The 22523-nt window shown below is 46.2% G+C and overlaps 1 non-coding gene across 1 annotated transcript; it reads left to right on the forward strand.

Annotated features, from left to right (window-relative positions):
• Positions 1-7890: 7890 nt before the first annotated feature.
• Positions 7891-7964, forward strand: TRNAT-AGU (transfer RNA threonine (anticodon AGU)). Its single transcript has one exon. It is a non-coding gene; the product is annotated as a tRNA-Thr (tRNA).
• Positions 7965-22523: the final 14559 nt, after the last annotated feature.

Below are 22523 nucleotides of genomic sequence, written 5' to 3' on the forward strand. Positions count from 1 at the left end.
TGGGCTGCGCGGAAACGTTCACAGTCCACAAATCGGCACAACCATCGACGATGAGCACGAGGCAACGAGGCACGATAACGTTTTTCTTAAGGGCGTTACTGAAGTTCGGCTCGGCTAAACCATAGTAAGAACCCGCACAAGAACGCGAAGAGTTTACACGCACAAACATTGCGGTATGTGGGGCCAAGCAGACGTCTTCAGACACGGAAAACACTTCCAAGCAGTCATCAATGGTATCTTTTGTCAATGGAGGCGGCAACACGGGACGAAAAATAATCCCACCACTACCACAATCTAGAGTTGCACCACATTCCCGCAAAAAATCTATACCAAGAATGACGTCATGGGTCGCTCGTGCAAGCACCGTTAGTTCCGCTCGAAACGTTTGATTTCCTATAGAAAGTAAAACAGAACAAACTCCAACCGGGCTCAACGTTTCTCCCCCTACGCCGCGGAACGTAGCACTCCGATTCCAAGCAAACATTACTTTCGTCCCTAGGCGATTTTTAAAAGACATGCTCATTATGGAAACGGCAGCACCGGTATCAACTAGTGCAACAGTACTCACATTGTCTACAAAAACACTCACTTTGTTCTCAACCATTACAACACAAGGGGGTCTTGCGGAAGATGATTTTGCGGTCTCGCCCCCATTGGTCGCACCAGTTAGTTTCCCAGTGGTGGCGGCGTCCCCGAGCGGCGACGCGGAGACGGGGATCGCTGTTGGCGTGCTGGTGGTGGGGTAACGCTGCGGTCGGAGCAAGGCGAGTCAGCACGTGCTGCGTGTTGCTGTTGGAAAGAGCCCTGAAATGGTCGAGACTCGCCAGCAGGTACATAGGGCGTGTACACGTTGAAACGTGGAGCTCGCTGCTGGCGACGGTAGCAGTACCTAGCGATGTGTCCAGGTAGCCCGCAGCTGTAGCAAGTACGGGTGTCGCGTCTGGTCGTCCCCGGTGAAGTAAACCTCGTCGGTTGATAAAAGCCGGGCGGTGGTGGTCGAGGAGTGAATCGCTGTGACGCAGCTTGCCTGCGCTCCTGGTTTCCGAGTGGTCGTTCACTCCTCCGTTCGAACCGATCGGTGTAATTCGGGCGAGGCTCAAAGTAGCTCTGTCGCATCCGAGGTACCAGTGGTTCACGGGGCCGTTGGTCGAATGCACACTGATGGCAGACACTAGCGGTGTCCACAGCTTGCAGTTGAGCAAGTTCTTCCTTGACCACTCGTCTTATAAGAGAAGAGATCTCGTCCTGCGATGGAAGGTTGACACTTGCAATTGTGGGCACGTTGTCAAGACGTCCAAATTTTGGTAGGACTCTCCTCCTCTTTAGGGTTTCAAACGCTCGGCAATGTCTCCTTAGGTCAGAAGGTGTGTGTAAGTCTTCCTTAGTGATAAGGAAATTGTACACGTCTTCCGCGATTCCCTTGAGGAGATGACCTACCTTATCTTCGTCACACATGGTCGCACTCACGATTCCGCAAAGCTTCAAGACGGCCTCGATGTAGGTGGTGCATGTTTCGCCAGGTAACTGAGCTCTGCGTGAAAGCGTTTGCTCCGCCTGCTTGACCTTAGCTGTTGAGTCACCAAAAAATCTCTTCAGCTCGTCCACGAAAATGTCCCATGTGGTCAATGCACTCTCATGGTTGTCGAACCAAAGAGACGCGGTGCCAACGAGAAAAAACACCACGTTCTCGAGCTGCTTAGCAGTGCTCCAGCGGTTGCTGCGACTCACTCTTTGGTAGTGCTTGAGCCAGTCGTCAACATCGTCATCCGGCTGCCCCGAAAAGGTCCTCGGCTGACGTTCCGGCATGCCGCAGCGATCTTGTCCTGGCGGGTGAGCGTGTTGCTCATCAGCAACGAGGTTGTTATGGCCTGCTCCCGCGTCCTCCATGTCTGGTAGCTGTGGTGGCAAGCCTGCCAAGCGTCTGCTCCGTCGCAAAATCGGTAGAACTGGGTCGTCCAGATCGATGTACCCGGCACCTTCCACCAAACTGTTGCGAGTGACTGTGTTTATTTACAGATGAGGTGAAAAGACGTTGTGAAATAGCAGCGTACTTCTGGGACAGGCCAAGAACGCTTCCACCCAACCACACAGTCCAGGCGCAACCACACAGTCCAGGCGCAGCTCCACTACTCTTCTTCTTCTTCCGCGTCCCGTAGGCTCGCGCATCTTCGTTTCAATATTTTGCACCGAGCCACCGAGCCTATGACCTAGCTGCCCAGCTATGCTCAGCGCACAGACGCTCGCGTCCGTGGCAGACGCAGCACGCGTCGCCTTTGCTATACTGCATACGTTGCACAATGTTCCCGTCTAGCCGCCGCATAGAGCCGCAAACTTTCTTTTTAGCGAACCTCCCCGTCCGTACAAGCTTCAGAAAAGGGTTACAACTGCGTGAATGAGACGCCACGTAAGAAACAAACTCGCACACACGAAGCGCAACGTGTGTGTGTGCATCTTTCTATGATTGTTGCATATAGTGTCTTATTCGCGCAGGTGTAACCGTTTTCTGAAAAAATGACCCAACAAGCCCAACATGTCATTCAACAAGCTTCGCTTGAAAACGTGCCTCACCTGTTATCTCACGCACGAACACGCCGACGCAGCCGACGTTGACGAAAGCGACGAAAGCTTCCCGCGTTCAGTCATGCATGGGCTTGTCGCTGGGTGGGTGGTGTTTATGACAGTACGGCTAAAGAAAAATAATCGCGTAAGGTGTGTTGAATAAATTGTTTTTATGTATAAAAAACATACCAAATTTGGGTGTATAATTATTATTTTGTAAAAACAATTCTGTTGCATTGATTATAACTGTTTTTTTTGCGTTTGCACTCTCTGACGTTTGGTGAGAGCACTAGTTCGTTACGTAGTCTTGACGCACTTCCTGAGGCCAGGTTTCGCGGAGTGTCCTCTCTTGTCTTTTCCTTTCTCTATGCCGTAGCTTAGTTCGTCATTCTGCTTGTGGTCACCGACGCGTGCGGACGCAGGATGGCAGGCTCGTCAAGAGCTGTTACAGCGGCCGACGCTGGCCGCGGTTTCTCGTGCACATCACTTCCCAAGGACTACCGTTTAATTTTGCCACCACTGCCCACTGGAGAAGGACTCAGACACGCGTTGGTTCTGCACTGCGACATCGGAGCGCGTCCGTACGGGATTAATGACTTCCGAAAGCCGCTCAAGGAACTAGGAATTATTCAAGAGGTAAGCGGCATAGAAGCGTATCAGATGTCACACGTCTGGCTTCTTAACATGAAGACAGATGAAGCCAAGAAGACACTTCTGGACGCTGGCCTACTCTCCGTGAAAGACCGGCCCTGCGTCGTCGTCGACCCAGAAAGGCAAGAGGTGCGTCTCAAGTTCCATTGGTTAGCCTTTGACGTCAACGCAGAAACTGTACGGCGTGCATTCCGGGAGTACGGTGAAGTGAAAGAAGTTATCAGTGACAAGTGGAGAGACGAAGACTTCAAAAAAGTTGAGTCAACCACAAGATTCGTTCGGCTATTACTTAAAGAAGGCGTTACTACGGATCGCATACCCCACCAGATGCGTCTCGGGAGCGGCATGGCACTGGTGGTCGTGCCAGGAAGAGCGCCGCTGTGCCTGCGTTGCCGGAACGCGGGACACATTCGTCGCGACTGCAGGGTGCCCAGGTGTGCTGGTTGTCACGCTTTTGCGCATGAGCAGGCGGACTGTACTCGTTCCTATGCCAATGCAGCAAGTCGAGAAACAAATGCCGACCACAGTTAATTGCTCAAGGATGAAGAGGAAGCAGAGAGGTCTGCGGCGTCGAAGGCAGGAGTGGAGGCGTCTCATGCAGTGGCGACCAGCGAGAGAAAGATGGAGACACCTAAGCAAGACACAGATGAAAATACGGATATGGGCACTCCAACGCAACGGCGTTCAACTCAAATGGAAACCTAGTACAAGGCTGAACCAGTCATCGGGTCCGACGCTACTTCGAACATGGATACAGTTGAAACTGCGCCAGTAAAGCGACGCCTGAATGAGAGAGACGCGGCCTCCCAGCAGTGTCTGACCCAGGAAGATCAAGGGCAGTGGCGAGTGGCTGGCTCCAAAAAGTCTCGGGGTGCTGGCCGCCTGCGTTCGTCGTCGCTTTCACGCGGCGGCGACGGGACGACGCCATGAGCGTCGGCCAGACAGTGGGTTAGGTGTTGGTGAGGTAAGCGTCTTTCGCTCGGCTTTCTCTCATCATGATGGCGACGATTATATTGGCAACGCTAAATGTACATGGGCTTTCTGCCAAACGGCGGCAAAACCACCTTTACCGCCTGATTATAGAACAAGATATAGACATCGTCGCTGTACAGGAAACTAAAGTAGAGAGTGAAGAGCACGCTGAGCGAATGGTGCAGCCTTTCACGAGACTGTTTGATGTGTGCGTTTGTCACGCAGTAGGTACATCTGCAGGTTGCCTCTTGTTAATTCGGCAGAGCCTCAATGCGAAAGTGGAGTCTGTAACTACCTGCGAAGCGGGCCGTTTTATTATATGTGATTTATCCTCACCAAGAGAAAAATGGAGAGTAATCTGTGTGTACGCACCCACTGTGATTAAAGATCGAAATAAGTTTTTTGAAAAACTTGATGTGTATTTGAAATGTGAACGTAAACTAATTTTGGCCGGAGATTTCAACTGCGTTTGTTCGAGTATAGTTAAATCAAGTTCAAGGCCATACAGAGATTCAAGCACTGCCGTTCTACTCGATATGGTGGTGAAAGCTCAGCTAGAGGACGTGGGTGAATGTCTTTGCAGTGGAAAAGGAGTTAAGTTTACCCACTTTCAGCGTTCAAGCCATGCTAGACTTGACAGAGTATATGCGTTCTGCGAAATCATTCCTTCTTGCCATGATTACAGAGTTACACCTGTTGCGTTCAGTGATCATTGTTTGGTTTCGTTCTGAGTGGGTAAACATAAAAGGAATAACAAACATTTTTGTTGGGACCTCTAGAAATTTAATGTAAAGTTAATAAAGGATGAAGAGTTTAATCGGATTTTTCTAGAGGGCATAGAAGACTTAGCGAATAGAACACTTGAATCCTGGGGACATAAGTGGGAAATATTTAAACTGACCATTAAAGTGGAAGCACTTGAGAGAGCCAGTATCCTGAGACATGCTGAAAAATAACTTGAAGTGCGCTTGCGTGAAAACTTGCAACAGTTAGTAGCGGATGAATGTACTTAGGCCGGAATATTTTCAGAGGAGATAAACATAGCTAAACAGAAGCTAGAGTTGATAGACCAAGAACGTTATCGTATAGCATTGATTCGAGCTCGAGCAGAAAACTTGGTAGCGGGAGAAATGCCAACAAAACGAGCCCTTGGAGATGAGAAGAGACATGCTTGTAAAAATAAAATAAGAGGAATAGAATATAAAGGAACAAGGTGCCATACAAAAGAAGCAATATTCGGTGCGTTTTTCGAATTTTACAAAGAGTTATTCACACCAACCAGTGTACACGCAGAACGTTTCAATAGCGATTTCATTTCATTAATGCCAAGACTTGATGATGAAAGAAAGGGAATTTTTGAATTGTCTATAACAGAGGGAGAAGTTGAAAAAGCAATTGATAAGTTAAACAATGGTAAGTCTCCAGGACCAGATGGCCTGAGTTCTGCAGTTTACAAGGAATTCAAACACGTAGTTTCACCTATTTTGAGGGAGGTATTTAACGAGGCTTTTAAGTGTAAAGAACTTCCACCATCGTTTTTGTCAGCCCACATGGTCTTAATACCTAAAACAGAAGATCCTGCGAAGTTAAGAAGTGCTACTGCATATAGACCAATCAGCGTAACTAATGTTGACTTTAAAATATTGATGAAAATATTGGCCAGAAGACTCCAGATAGTTATGACAAAACTGATTGGGTCCCACCAAACTTGTGGCATAAAGGGAAGAAAAATAATGACCATTATAAACATAGCACGATCAATCCTAGAAAGTTGTGGCGCAATGCATCTCAATGTTGCCATGCTTCAAATTGACCTCGAAAAGGTATTTGATTGCGTGCCGCACGATTTGCTCCTTTCATTACTTGAGCACATTAACGTGGGCAGTTTGATTAGCGACGGAGTGCGCATGGCTTACACTGGATGCACGACAAGATTGGTAATAAATAAAACTGCGGGTGAGCGTATACCTGTGCTGCGGTCAGTGTGTTAGGGGTGTCCACTATCACCCCTGCTTTTTGCTATTTTTATTGAACCTTTCTGTTTAAGTGTAATTAATAACACTGCAATTAGTGGCATTAAATTACATGAAGCTGAGGTTAGCCTCCTTGCATACGCAGACGACATTGCAGTTTTCTGTACAAATTATGAGAGTATAATGCATGCTGTAAATGTCGTGAAGACTTTCTGCCAGGCGAGTGGTAGTGCCATGAACTGGGATAAGTGCCTTGGCTTCTGGCATGAGGAATGGGATTTCACGCCAAGAGTATTTCTAAACATTAAATGGCAGGAAACACCAGTGAAGTATTTAGGAGTGCCGCTGGAGTTCTATCACGACAGTGAACCGTATTGGAAAAAAGAAGCACAGGCATTGCGTAATGATGTAGAAAAATGGAAAGGTTGGGGTATTTCGATATTCACACGAGCCACAACGTGCAACTTGTTTCTTGTGAGCAAGCTATGGTGCGTAATGCAGGCTTTGCACTGCAGTAGAATAAGTGTACATAAAATACACCGAGTATTTGCAATTTTCATATAAAGCTCTTGATGGGAAAGATCAAGCAGCACAGACCTCTTCAGAAAAGTTAGAGATGGCGGGCTTCGATTAGTTCATTTGTACGTAAGACAACTTGTCAATCGTTTCCTTTTTCTGCGTGATGTAAATGACCCCTTTTTGAGAACCTTTATACAACTAAGCCTATCTAGAGTGCTGCCGGGATTTCTCGTATCATATTATATATGCAAAGGCCAATACAAGGGTATTTAAAGGAAGTTGTTTTGTCTTTCCACTTTTTGTCAATGAGATTTTCGTTAGAGTATCTGGCTGAAGTACCACGCAAAAAATTGTATAGAGACCTTGTCGATGTTTTACTGCCTGTACCATTGTACCGCCAGCTATATTGTGCAGACCCAGGACAAGATGTTCTGAAACGTGTTAAAAGAATGCTTGTAGTGCCAGGGGTCAAAACGTTTTTCTTTAAATTACATACTGGTACTTTACCAGTGAAAACGTGGTTGCTGGGAAGGGAATATTCGTGCCATGGAGCACACATTGCCACTTGTGTAAAAAACCGGAAACAATTGAACCCTTGTTTATAGATTGCTGGAGCGGAATTTTTTTCTGGAACGTACTGCAAAGAACCTTGAAAAAAAAATTACCGTTAAGTCCACATGGCATCCGTTTTCTTTCGGTTAAAAACGAGGAAGGTGTACCTTATGTTCTCAACATGCTGCTGGTCCTGCACAGTATAAGAAAAACCCGATGTGCCTTTGAAAACGCAGATGTAGAAGTGCTAGCTGTGCGCCAATATTTTTTGGTGTGCCATTTTCCTGAAATGCTGAAAAGCCAAGAGAATGTGCCAGACTGAATTGGGTCCATTGAGTGATTGTTAAGACTGCCCAAGTATTGATTAATATTCAGCCAAGAGCTGACGGTACCTCAATGAATTCTGTTGGTGTATTTTGTGACGCACTTGAATTTGGACCAATATGCAAATATGTAAAATGTGAACAGTCATGATATGCAAGACAATAAAAAAAAAGCGCCGTGGCTTAGTTGGTTAAAGCGCCTGTCTAGTAAACAGGAGATCATGAGTTTGAATCTCACCGGTGTCTCGAGAGTCAAGACAAACGTCTCTCTATATTTTTGTTTTTGAAGTATAATTTAAAATACTTCTATTGGTGTCACTGCCTGAAAAAGACGCTGCGCAGGTGCTGTGGCTTAGTTGGTTAAAGCGCCTGTCTAGTAAACAGGAAATCGTGAGTTCGAATCTCACCGGCGCCTCGAGAGTCAAGACTAACGACTCTCTAGTTTTTTGTTTTCGAAGTATAATTTAATATACTTCTAATGGTGTCATTGCCTGATAAAGACGCTGCGCAGGCGCCGTGGCTTAGCTCGTTAATGCACCTGTCTAGTAAACAGGAGATCATGAGTCCGAATCTCCCTGGTGCCTCGGGAGTCAAGACTAAAGTCTCTATTTTTTGTTTTAGAAGTATGGTTGAAAATACTTCGAATGGTGTAACTGCCTGAACAGGACGCTGCGCCGGCGCCGTGGCTTAGTTGGTTAAAGCGCTTGTCACAGGAGATCTTGAGTTCAAATGTCACCAGTGCCTCGGGAGTCAAGACCAACGTCTCTCTATATTTTGTTTTTGAAATATAGCTCAAAATACTTCTAATGGTGTCGCAGCCTGAACATGACGAAAGCCCGGCGCCATGGCTTAGTTGGTCAAAGCGCCTGTCTAGTAAACGGGCGATCATGAGGTCGAACCTCACCAGTGCCTCGGGAGTCAAGACTTTCTATTTTTGTGTTTGTTAAATGCAGTTCGAAATACTTTATTGGTGTCACTGCCTAAACATGAGGGCATGCCGGCGCCGTGGCTTAGTTGGTTAAAGCGCCTGTCACAGGAGATCATGACTTCGAAACTCACTGGCGCCGCGAGAGTGAAGACTTTCTAATTTTTGTTTCTTAAATGCAGTTCGAAATACTTCTAAAGGTGTCACTGTTTGAACATGACGGCACGCCGGCGCCGTGGTTTAGTTGGTTAAAGCGCTTGTCATAGGGGATCATGACTTCGAAACTCACCAGTGCCGCGAGAGTCAAGACTTCTTATTTTTTTGTTTCTTAAATGCAGTTTGAAGTACTTTAATGGTGTCACTGCCTGAACATGACGGCACCCCGGCGCCGTGGCTTAGTTGGTTAAAGCACTTGTCACAGGAGATCATGAGTTCGAAACACACCGGTGCCGCGAGAGTCAAGACTTTCTATTTTTTTCTTAAATACAGTTCGAAATTTTTCTAAAGGTGTCACTGCCTGAACATGACGGCACGCCAGCGCCGTGGTTCAGTTGATTAAAGCACTTGTCACAGGAGATCGTGAGTTTGAAACTCAACGGTGCCGCGAGAGTCAAGACTTTCTATTTTTGTGTTTGTTAAATGCAGTTCGAAATACTTTAATGGTGTCACTGCCTGAACATGACGGCACGCCGGCGCCGTGGCTTAGTTGGTTAAAGCACTTGTCACAGGAGATCATGAGTTCGAAACTCACCGGTGCCGCGAGAGTCAAGACTTTCTATTTTTGTTCTTAAATACAGTTCGAAATACTTCTAAAGGTGTGACTGTCTGAACATGACGGCGCGCCAGCGCCGTGGTTCAGTTGATTAAAGCACTTGTCACAGGAGATCATGAGTTCGAAACTCACCAGTGCCTCGGGAGTCAAGACTTTCTATTTTTGTGTTTGTTAAATGCAGTTCGAAATAATTTAATAGTGTCACTGCCTAAACATGACGGCACGCCGGCGCCGTGGTTTAGTTGGTTAAAGCGCTTGTCACAGGGGATCATGACTTCGAAACTCACCGGTGCCGCGAGAGTCAAGACTTTCTATTTTTTTGTTTCTTAAATGCAGTTCGAAATACTTTAATGGTGTCACTGCCTGAACATGACGGCACGCCGGCGCCGTGGCTTAGTTGATTAAAGCACTTGTCACAGGAGATCATGAGTTCGAAACTCACCGGTTGCGCGAGAGTCAAGACTTTGTATTTTTTGGTTTCGTAAATGCAGTTCGAAATACTTTAATGGTGTAACTGCCTGAACATGACGGCACTCCGGCGCTGGGGCTTAGTTGATTAAAGCACTTGTCACATGAGATCATGAGTTCGAAACTCAACGGTGCCACGAGAGTTAAGACTTTCTATTTTTTGTTTCTTAAATGCAGTTTGAAATACTTTAATAGTGTCACTGCCTGAACATGACGGCACGCCGGCGCCGTGGCTTAGTTGATTAAAGCACTTGTCACAGGAGATCATGAGTTCGAAACTCACCGATGCCGCGAGAGTGAAGACTTTCTATTTTTTTGTTTCTTAAATGCAGTTCGAAATGCTTTAATGGTGTCAGTGCCTGAACATGACGGCCCGCCGGCGCCGTGGCTTACTTGATTAAAGCACTTGTTACAGGAGATCACGAGTTCGAAACTCACCGGTGCCGCGAGAGTCAAGACTTTCTATTTTCTTTGTTTCTTAAATGCAGTTAAAAATACTTCTAATGGTGTCACTGCCTGAACATGACGGCACGCCGGCGCCGTGGCTTACTTGATTAAAGCACTTTTCACAGGAGATAAGGAGATCATTAGCTCGAAACTCACCGGTGCCGCGAGAGTCAAGACTTTCTATATTCTTTGTTTCTTAAATGCAGTTCGAAATGCTTTAATGGTGTCAGTGCCTGAACATGACGGCCCGCCGGCGCCGTGGCTTACTTGATTAAAGCACTTGTCACAGGAGATCACGAGTTCGAAACTCACCGGTGCCGCGAGAGTCAAGACTTTCTATTTTCTTTGTTTCTTAAATGCAGTTCAAAATACTTCTAATGGTGTCACTGCCTGAACATGACGGCACGCCGGCGCCGTGGCTTACTTGATTAAAGCACTTTTCACAGGAGATAAGGAGATCATTAGCTCGAAACTCACCGGTGCCGCGAGAGTCAAGACTTTCTATTTTTTTGTTTCTTAAATACAGTTCGAAATACTTTAATGGTGTCACTGCCTGAACATGACGGCACGCCGGTGCCGTGGCTTACTTGATTAAAGCACTTGTCACAGGAGATCATGAGTTCGAAAGTCATCGGTGCCGCGAGAGTCAAGACTTTCTATTTTTTGTTTCTTAAACGCAGTTCGGAATACTTTAATAGTGTCACTGCCTGAACACGGCGGCTCGCCGACGCCGTGGCTTGGTTGAATAAAGCACTTGTCACAGGATATCATGAGTTCGAAACTCACCGGTGCCGCGAGAGTCAAGACTTTCTATTTTTTGTTTCTGAAATACAGTTCGAAATACTTCTAAGGTGTCACTGTCAGAACATGACGGCACGCCGGTTCCGTGGTTTAGTTGGTTAAAGCGCTTGTCACAGGGGATCATGACTTCGAAACTCACCGGTGCCGCGAGATTCAAGACTTTCTATTTTTGTGTTTGTTAAATGCAGTTCGAAATACTTTAATGGTGTCACTGCCTGAACATGACGGCACGCCGGTGCCGTGGCTTAGTTGATTAAAGCACTTGTCACAGGAGATCATGAGTTCAAAACTCACCGGTGCCGCGAGAGTCAAGACTTTCTATTTTTTTTCTTAAATACAGTTCGAAATACTTCTAAAGGTGTCACTCTCTGAACATGACGGCACGCCAGCGCCGTGGTTCAGTTGATTAAAGCACTTGTCACAGGAGATCATGAGTTCGAAACTCACCGGCGCCGCGAGAGTCAAGACTTTCTATTTTTGTGTTTGTTAAATGCAGTTCAAAATACTTTAATGGTGTCACTGTCTGAAAAAGACGGCACGCCGGCGCCGTGGTTTAGTTGGTTAAAGCGCTTGTCACAGGAGATCATGACTTCGAAACTCACCGGTGCCGCGAGAGTCAAGACTTTCTATTTTTGTGTTTGTTAAATGCAGTTCGAAATACTTTAATGGTGTCACTGTCTGAACATGACGGCACGCTGGCGCCGTGGCTTAGTTGGTTAAAGCACTTGTCACAGGAGATCATGAGTTCGAAACTCACCGGTGCCGCGAGAGTCAAGACGTTCTATTTTTTTTTCTAAATACAGTTCGAAATACTTCTAAAGGTGTCACTGCCTGAACATGATGGCACGCCAGCGCCGTGGTTCAGTTGATTAAAGCACTTGTCACAGGAGATCATGAGTTCGAAACTCACCGGTTGCGCGAGAGTCAAGACTTTCTATTTTTTTGTTTCGTAAATGCAGTTCGAAATACTTTAATGGTGTAACTGCCTGAACATGACGGCACGCCGGCACCGTGGCTTAGTTGATTAAAGCACTTGTCACATGAGATCGTGAGTTCGAAACTCAACGGTGCCGCGAGAGTCAAGACTTTCTATTTTTGTTTCTTAAATGCAGTTTGAAATACTTTAATGGTGTCACTGCCTGAACATGACGGCACGCCGGCGCCGTGGCTTAGTTGATTAAAGCACTTGTCACAGGAGATCATGAGTTCGAAACTCACCGATGCCGCGAGAGTCAAGACTTTCTATTTTTTTGTTTCTTAAATGCAGTTCGAAATACTTTAATGGTGTCACTGCCTGAACATGACGGCACGGCGGCGCCGTGGCTTAGTTGGTTAAAGCACTTGTCACAGGAGATCATGAGTTCGAAACTCACCGGTGCCGCGAAAGTCAAGACTTTCTATTTTTTTTTCCTAAATGCAGTTCGAAATACTTTAATGGTGTCACTGCCTGAACATGACGGCACGCCGGCGCCGTAGCCTACTTGATTACAGCACTTGTCACAGGAGATCATGAGTTCGAAAGTCATCGGTGCCGCGAGAGTCAAGACTTTCTATTTTTTGTTTCTTAAACGCAGTTCGGAATACTTTAATAGTGTCACTGCCTGAACATGGCGGCTCGCCGGCGCCGTGGCTTAGTTGAATAAAGCACTTGTCACAGGATATCATGAGTTCGAAACTCACCGGTGCCGCGAGAGTCAAGACTTTCTATTTTTTGTTTCTGAAGTACAGTTCGAAATACTTTAATGGTGTCACTGCCTAAACATGACGGCATGCCGGCGCCGTGGCTTAGTTGGTTAAAGCGCCTGTCACAGGAGATCACGATTTCAAAACTCACTGGCGCCGCGAGAGTGAAGACTTTCTAATTTTTGTTTCTTAAATGCAGTTCGAAATACTTCTAAGGTGTCTCTGTCTGAACATGACGGCACGCCGGTTCCGTGGTTTAGTTGGTTAAAGCGCTTGTCACAGGAGATCATGACTTCGGAACTCACTGGTGCCGCGAGAGTCAAGACTTTCTTTTTTTTCTTAAATACAGTTCGAAATACTTCTAAAGGTGTCACTGCCTGAACACGACGGCACGCCGGCGCCGTGGTTCAGTTGGTTAAAGCGCTTGTCACAGGAGATCATGACTTCGAAACTCACCGGTGCCGCGAGAGTCAAGACTTTCTATTTTTGTGTTTGTTAAATGCAGTTCGAAATACTTTAATGGTGTCACTGCCTGAACATGACGGCACGCCGGCGCCGTGGCTTAGTTGGTTAAAACACTTGTCACAGGAGATCATGAGTTCGAAACTCACCGGTGCCGCGAGAGTCAAGACTTTCTATTTTTTTTCTTAAATACAGTTCGAAATACTTCCAAAGGTGTCACTCTCTGAACATGACGGCACGCCAGCGGCGTGGTTCAGTTGATTAAAGCACTTGTCACAGGAGATCATGAGTTCGAAACTCACCGATGCCGCGAGAGTCAAGACTTTCTATTTTTTTGTTTCTTAAATGCAGTTCGAAATACTTTAATGGTGTCACTGCCTGAACATGACGGCACGCCGGCGCCGTGGCTTAGTTGGTTAAAGCACTTCTCACAGGAGATCATGAGTTCGAAACTCACCGGTGCTGCGAGAGTCAAGACTTTCTATTTTTGTGTTTGTTAAATGCAGTTCGAAATACTTTAATGGTTTCACTGCCTGAACATGATGGCACGCCGGCGCCGTGGCTTAGTTGGTTAAAGCACTAGTCACAGGAGATTATGAGTTCGAAACTCACCGGTGCCGCGAGAGTCAAGACTTTCTACTTTTTTGTTTCTTAAATACAGTTCGAAATACTTTATTGGTGTCAGTGCCTGAACATGACGGCACGCCGGCGCCGTGGTTTAGTTGGTTATTGCGCTTGTCACAGGAGATCATGACTTCGAAACTCACCGGTGCCGCGAGAGTCAAGACTTTCTATTTTTGTGTTTGTTAAATGCAGTTCGAAATACTTTAATGGTGTCACTGTCTGAACATGACGGCACGCCGGCGCCGTGGCTTAGTTGGTTAAAGCATTTGTCACAGGAGATCATGAGTTCGAAACTCACCGGTGCCGCGAGAGTCAAGACGTTCTATTTTTTTTTCTAAATACAGTTCGAAATACTTCTAAAGGTGTCACTGCCTGAACATGATGGCACGCCAGCGCCGTGGTTCAGTTGATTAAAGCACTTGTCACAGGAGATCATGAGTTCGAAACTCACCGGCGCCGCGAGAGTCAATACTTTCTATTTTTGTGTTTGTTAAATGCAGTTCAAAATACTTTAATGGTGTCACTGCCTGAACATGACGGCACGCCGGCGCCGTGGCTTAGTTGATTAAAGCACTTGTCACAGGAGATCGTGAGTTCGAAACTCAACGGTGCCGCGAGAGTCAAGACTTTCTATTTTTTGTTTCTTAAATGCAGTTCGAAATACTTTAATGGTGTCACTGCCTGAACATGACGGCACGCTGGCGCCGTGGCTTAGTTGATTAAAGCACTTGTCACAGGAGATCATGAGTTCGAAACTCACCGGTTGCGCGAGAGTCAAGACTTTCTATTTCTTTTGTTTCGTAAATGCAGTTCGAAATACTTTAATGGTGTAACTGCCTGAACATGACGGCACGCCGGCACCGTGGCTTAGTTGATTAAAGCACTGGTCACATGAGATCGTGAGTTCGAAACTCAACGGTGCTGCGAGAGTCAAGACTTTCTATTTTTGTTTCTTAAATCCAGTTTGAAATTCTTTAATGGTGTCACTGCCTGAACATGACGGCACGCCGGCGCCGTGGCTTAGTTGATTAAAGCACTCTTCACAGGAGATCATGAGTTCGAAACTCACCGATGCCGCGAGAGTCAAGACTTTCTATTTTTTTGTTTCTTAAATGCAGTTCGAAATACTTTAATGGTGTCACTGCCTGAACATGACGGCACGCCGGCGCCGTGGCTTAGTTGGTTAAAGCACTTGTCACAGGAGATCATGAGTTCGAAACTCACCGGTGCCGCGAGAGTCAAGACTTTCTATTTTTTTTTCTTAAATACAGTTCGAAATACATCTAAAGGTTTCACTCTCTGAACATGACGGCACGCAAGCGCCGTGGTTCAGTTGATTAAAGCACTTGTCACAGGAGATCATGAGTTCGAAACTCATCGGCGCCGCGAGAGTCAAGACTTTCTGTTTTTGTGTTTGTTAAATGCAGTTCAAAATACTTTAATGGTGTCACTGTCTGAACAAGACGGCACGCCGGCGCCGTGGTTTAGTTGGTTAAAGCGCTTTTCACAGGAGATCATGACTTCGAAACTCACCGGTGCCGCGAGAGTCAAGACTTTCTTTTTTGTGTTTGTTAAATGCAGTTCGAAATACTTTAATGGTGTCACTGTCTGAACATGACGGCACGCCGGCGCCGTGGCTTAGTTGGTTAAAGCACTTGTCACAGGAGATCATGAGTTCGAAGCTCACCGGTGCCGCGAGAGTCAAGACTTTCTATTTTTTTTCCTAAATACAGTTCGAAATACTTCTAAAGGTGTCACTGCCTGAACATGACGGCACGCCAGCGCCGTGGTTCAGTTGATTAAAGCACTTGTCACAGGAGATCATGAGTTCGAAACTCACCGGCGCCGCGAGAGTCAAGACTTTCTATTTTTGTGTTTGTTAAATGCAGTTCAAAATACTTTAATGGTGTCACGGCCTGAACACAACGGCACGCCGGCACCGTGGCTTAGTTGATTAAAGCACTTGTCACAGGAGATCGTGAGTTCGAAACTCAACGGTGCCGCGAGAGTCAAGACTTTCTATTTCTGTTTCTTAAATGCAGTTCGAAATACTTTAATGGTGTCACTGCCTGAACATGACGGCACGCCGGCGCCGTGGCTTAGTTGATTAAAGCACTTGTCACAGGAGATCATGAGTTCGAAACTCACCGGTTGCGCGAGAGTCAAGACTTTCTATTTTTTTTGTTTCGTAAATGCACTTCGAAATACTTTAATGGTGTAACTGCCTGAACATGACGGCACACCGGCGCCGTGGCTTAGTTGGTTAAAGCACTTGTCACAGGAGATCATGAGTTCGAAACTCACCGGTGCCGCGAGAGTCAAGACTTTCTATTTTTGTGTTTGTTAAATGCAGTTCGAAATACTTTAATGGTGTCACTGCCTGAACATGATGGCACGCCGGCGCCGTGGCTTAGTTGGTTAAAGCACTTGTCACATGAGATCGTGAGTTCGAAACTCAACGGTGCCGCGAGAGTCAAGACTTTCTATTTTTGTTTCTTAAATGCAGTTTGAAATACTTTAATGGTGTCACTGCCTGAACATGATGGCACGCCGGCGCCGTGGCTTAGTTGATTAAAGCACTTGTCACAGGAGATCATTAGTTCGAAATTCACCGATGCCGCGAGAGTCAAGACTTTCTATTTTTTTGTTTCTTAAATGCAGTTCGAAATACTTTAATGGTGTCACTGCCTGAACATGACGGCACGCCGGCGCCGTGGCTTAGTTGGTTAAAGCACTTGTCACAGGAGATCATGAGTTCGAAACTCACCGGTGCCGCGAGAGTCAAGACTTTCTATTTTTTTTTCTTAAATGCAGTTCGAAATACTTTAATGGTGTCACTGCCTGAACATGACGGCACGCCGGCACCGTAGCTTACTTGATTACAGCACTTGTCACAGGAGATCATGAGTTCGAAAGTCATCGGTGCCGCGAGAGTCAAGACTTTCTATTTTTTGTTTCTTAAACGCAGTTCGCAATACTTTAATAGTGTCACTGCCTGAACATGGCGGCTCGCCGGCGCCGTGGCTTAGTTGAATAAAGCACTTGTCACAGGATATCATGAGTTCGAAACTCACCGGTGCCGCGAGAGTCAAGACTTTCTATTTTTTGTTTCTGAAGTACAGTTCGAAATACTTTAATGGTGTCACTGCCTAAACATGACGGCATGCCGGCGCCGTGGCTTAGTTGGTTAAAGCGCCTGTCACAGGAGATCACGATTTCAAAACTCACTGGCGCCGCGAGAGTGAAGACTTTCTAATTTTTGTTTCTTAAATGCAGTTCGAAATACTTCTAAGGTGTCACTGTCTGAACATGACGGCACGCCGGTTCCGTGGTTTAGTTGGTTAAAGCGCTTGTCACAGGAGATCATGACTTCGAAACTCACTGGTGCCGCGAGAGTCAAGACTTTCTTTTTTTTCTTAAATACAGTTCGAAATACTTCTAAAGGTGTCACTGCCTGAACATGACGGCACGCCGGCGCCGTGGTTCAGTTGGTTAAAGCGCTTGTCACAGGAGATCATGACTTCGAAACTCACCGGTGCCGCGAGAGTCAAGACTTTCTATTTTTGTGTTTGTTAAATGCAGTTCGAAATACTTTAATGGTGTCACTGCCTGAACATGACGGCACGCCGGCGCCGTGGCTTAGTTGGTTAAAACACTTGTCACAGGAGATCATGAGTTCGAAACTCACCGGTGCCGCGAGAGTCAAGACTTTCTATTTTTTTTCTTAAATACAGTTCGAAATACTTCCAAAGGTGTCACTCTCTGAACATGACGGCACGCCAGCGCCGTGGTTCAGTTGAATAAAGCACTTGTCACAGGAGATCATGAGTTCGAAACTCACCGATGCCGCGAGAGTCAAGACTTTCTATTTTTTTGTTTCTTAAATGCAGTTCGAAATACTTTAATGGTGTCACTGCCTGAACATGACGGCACGCCGGCGCCGTGGCTTAGTTGGTTAAAGCACTTCTCACAGGAGATCATGAGTTCGAAACTCACCGGTGCCGCGAGAGTCAAGACTTTCTATTTTTGTGTTTGTTAAATGCTGTTCGAAATACTTTAATGGTTTCACTGCATGAACATGATGGCACGCCGGCGCCGTGGCTTAGTTGGTTAAAGCACTTGTCACAGGAGATTATGAGTTCGAAACTCACCGGTGCCGCGAGAGTCAAGACTTTCTACTTTTTTGTTTCTTAAATACAGTTCGAAATACTTTATTGGTGTCAGTGCCTGAACATGACGGCACGCCGGCGCCGTGGTTTAGTTGGTTAAAGCGCTTGTCACAGGAGATCATGACTTCGAAACTCACCGGTGCCGCGAGAGTCAAGACTTTCTATTTTTGTGTTTGTTAAATGCAGTTCGAAATACTTTAATGGTGTCACTGTCTGAACATGACGGCACGCCGGCGCCGTGGCTTAGTTGGTTAAAGCACTTGTCACAGGAGATCATGAGTTCGAAACTCACCGGTGCCGCGAGAGTCAAGACGTTCTATTTTTTTTTCTAAATACAGTTCGAAATACTTCTAAAGGTGTCACTGCCTGAACATGATGGCACGCCAGCGCCGTGGTTCAGTTGATTAAAGCACTTGTCCCAGGAGATCATGAGTTCGAAACTCACCGGCGCCGCGAGAGTCAATACTTTCTATTTTTGTGTTTGTTAAATGCAGTTCAAAATACTTTAATGGTTTCACTGCCTGAACATGACGGCACGCCGGCGCCGTGGCTTAGTTGATTAAAGCACTTGTCACAGGAGATCGTGAGTTCGAAACTCAACGGTGCCGCGAGAGTCAAGACTTTCTATTTTTGTTTCTTAAATGCAGTTTGAAATTCTTTAATGGTGTCACTGCCTGAACATGACGGCACGCCGGCGCCGTGGCTTAGTTGATTAAAGCACTTGTCACAGGAGATCATGAGTTCAAAACTCACCGATGCCGCGAGAGTCAAGACTTTCTATTTTTTTGTTTCTTAAATGCAGTTCGAAATACTTTAATGGTGTCACTGCCTGAACATGACGGCACGCCGGCGCCGTGGCTTAGTTGGTTAAAGCACTTGTCACAGGAGATCATGAGTTCGAAACTCACCGGTGCCGCGAGAGTCAAGACTTTCTATTTTTTTTTCTTAAATACAGTTCGAAATACTTCTAAAGGTTTCACTCTCTGAACATGACGGCACGCAAGCGCCGTGGTTCAGTTGATTAAAGCACTTGTCACAGGTGATCATGAGTTCGAAACTCATCGGCGCCGCGAGAGTCAAGACTTTCTGTTTTTGTGTTTGTTAAATGCAGTTCAAAATACTTTAATGGTGTCACTGTCTGAACAAGACGGCACGCCGGCGCCGTGGTTTAGTTGGTTAAAGCGCTTGTCACAGGAGATCATGACTTCGAAACTCACCGGTGCCGCGAGAGTGAAGACTTTCTTTTTTTGTGTTTGTTAAATGCAGTTCGAAATACTTTATTGGTGTCACTGTCTGAACATGACGGCACGCCGGCGCCGTGGCTTAGTTGGTTAAAGCACTTGTCACAGGAGATCATGAGTTCGAAGCTCACCGGTGCCGCGAGAGTCAAGACTTTCTTTTTTTTTTCCTAAATACAGTTCGAAATACTTCTAAAGGTGTCACTGCCTGAACATGACGGCACGCCAGCGCTGTGGTTCAGTTGATTAAAGCACTTGTCACAGGAGATCATGAGTTCGAAACTCACCGGCGCCGCGAGAGTCAAGACTTTCTATTTTTGTGTTTGTTAAATGCAGTTCAAAATACTTTAATGGTGTCACGGCCTGAACACAACGGCACGCCGGCGCCGTGGCTTAGTTGATTAAAGCACTTGTCACAGGAGATCGTGAGTTCGAAACTCATCGGTGCCGCGAGAGTCAAGACTTTCTATTTTTGTTTCCTAAATGCAGTTCGAAATACTTTATTGGTGTCACTGCCTGAACATGACGGCACGCCGGCGCCGTGGCTTAGTTGATTAAAGCACTTGTCACAGGAGGTCATGAGTTCGAATCTCACCGGTTGCGCGAGAGTCAAGACTTTCTATTTTTTTTGTTTCGTAAATGCAGTTCGAAATACTTTAATGGTGTAACTGCCTGAACATGACGGCACACCGGCGCCGTGGCTTAGTTGGTTAAAGCACTTGTCACAGGAGATCATGAGTTCGAAACTCACCGGTGCCGCGAGAGTCAAGACTTTCTATTTTTGTGTTTGTTAAATGCAGTTCGAAATACTTTAATGGTGTCACTGCCTGAACATGATGGCACGCCGGCGCCGTGGCTTAGTTGGTTAAAGCACTTGTCACAGGAGATTATGAGTTCGAAACTCACCAGGTGCCACGAGAGTCAAGACTTTCTGTTTTTTTGTTTCTTAAATACAGTTCGAAATACTTTAATGGTGTCAGTGCCTGAACATGACGGCACGCCGGCGCCGTGGCTTACTTGATTAAAGCACTTGTCACAGGAGATCATGAGTTCGAAACTCACAGGCACCGCGAGAGTCAAGACTTTCTATTTTTGTGTTTGTTAAATGCAGTTCAAAATACTTTAATGGTGTCACTGCCTGAACATGACGGCACGCCGGCGCCGTGGTTTAGTTGGTTAAAGCGCTTGTCACAGGGGATCATGACTTCGAAACTCACCGGTGCCGCGAGAGTCAAGACTTTCTATTTTTGTGTTTGTTAAATGCAGTTCGAAATACTTTAATGGTGTCACGGCCTGAACATGACGGCACGCCGGCGCCGTGGCTTAGTTGATTAAAGCACTTGTCACAGGAGATCATGAGTTCGAAACTCACCGATGCCGCGAGAGTCAAGACTTTCTATTTTTTTGTTCCTAAATGCAGTTCGAAATACTTTAATGGTGTCACTGCCTGAACATGACGGCACGCCGGCGCCGTGGCTTAGTTGGTTAAAGCACTTGTCACAGGAGATCATGAGTTCGAAACTCACCGGTGCCGCGAGAGTCAAGACTTTCTATTTTTTTTTCTTAAATACAGTTCGAAATACTTCTAAAGGTTTCACTCTCTGAACATGACGGCACGCAAGCGCCGTGGTTCAGTTGATTAAAGCACTTGTCACAGGAGATCATGAGTTCGAAACTCACCGGCGCCGCGAGAGTGAAGACTTTCTTTTTTTGTGTTTGTTAAATGCAGTTCAAAATACTTTAATGGTGTCACTGTCTGAAGATGACGGCACGCCGGCGCCGTGGCTTAGTTGGTTAAAGCACTTGTCACAGGAGATCATGAGTTCGAAGCTCACCGGTGCCGCGAGAGTCAAGACTTTCCATTTTTTTTCCTAAATACAGTTCGAAATACTTCTAAAGGTGTCACTGCCTGAACATGACGGCACGCCAGCGCCGTGGTTCAGTTGATTAAAGCACTTGTCACAGGAGATCATGAGTTCGAAACTCACCGGCGCCGCGAGAGTCAAGACTTTCTATTTTTTTTGTTTCGTAAATGCAGTTCGAAATACTTTAATGGTGTAACTGCCTGAACATGACGGCACGCCGGCACCGTGGCTTAGTTGATTAAAGCACTTGTCACATGAGATCGTGAGTTCGAAACTCAACGGTGCCGCGAGAGTCAAGACTTTGTATTTTTTGTTTCTTAAATGCAGTTCGAAATACTTTAATGGTGTCACTGCCTGAACATGACGGCACGCCGGCGCCGTGGCTTAGTTGGTTAAAGCACTTGTCACAGGAGATCATGAGTTCGAAACTCACCGGTGCCGCGAGAGTCAAGACTTTCTATTTTTGTGTTTGTTAAATGCAGTTCGAAATACTTTAATGGTGTCACTGCCTGAACATGATGGCACGCCGGCGCCGTGGCTTAGTTGGTTAAAGCACTTGTCACAGGAGATTATGAGTTCGAAACTCACCGGTGCCGCGAGAGTCAAGACTTTCTGTTTCTTTGTTTCTTAAATACAGTTCGAAATACTTTAATGGTGTCAGTGCCTGAACATGACGGCACGCCGGCGCCGTGGCTTACTTGATTAAAGTACTTGTCACAGGAGATAATGAGTTCGAAACTCACCGGCACCGCGAGAGTCAAGACTTTCTATTTTTGTGTTTGTTAAATGCAGTTCAAAATACTTTAATGGTGTCACTGCCTGAACATGACGGCACGCCGGCGCCGTGGTTAAGTTGGTTAAAGCGCTTGTCACAGGGGATCATGACTTCGAAACTCACCAGTGCCGCGAGAGTCAAGACTTTCTATTTTTGTGTTTGTTAAATGCAGTTCGAAATACTTTAATGGTGTCACTGCCTGAACATGACGGCACGCCGGCGACGTGGCTTAGTTGATTAAAGCACTTGTCACAGGAGATCGTGAGTTGGAAACTCAACGGTGCCGCGAGAGTCAAGACTTTCTATTTTTTTGTTTCTTAAATGCAGTTCGAAATACTTTAATGGTGTCACTCCCTGAACATGACGGCACGCCGGCGCCGGGGCTTAGTTGATTAAAGCACTTGTCACAGGAGATCATGAGTTCGAAACTCACCGGTTGCGCGAGAGTCAAGACTTTGTATTTTTTGGTTTCGTAAATGCAGTTCGAAATACTTTCATGGTGTAACTGCCTGAACAAGACGGCACTCCGGCGCTGTGGCTTAGTTGATTAAAGCACTTGTCACATGAGATCATGAGTTAGAAAGTCAACGGTGCCACGAGAGTCAAGACATTCTATTGTTTGTTTCTTAAATGCAGTTTGAAATACTTTAATGGTGTCACTGCCTGAACATGACGGCACGCCGGCGCCGTGGCTTAGTTGATTAAAGCACTTGTCACAGGAGATCATGAGTTCGAAACTCACCGA

The sequence above is a fragment of the Rhipicephalus microplus genome, chromosome 5 (assembly GCF_043290135.1).
Source record: "Rhipicephalus microplus isolate Deutch F79 chromosome 5, USDA_Rmic, whole genome shotgun sequence".
Classification (NCBI taxonomy): Eukaryota; Metazoa; Arthropoda; class Arachnida; order Ixodida; family Ixodidae; genus Rhipicephalus; species Rhipicephalus microplus.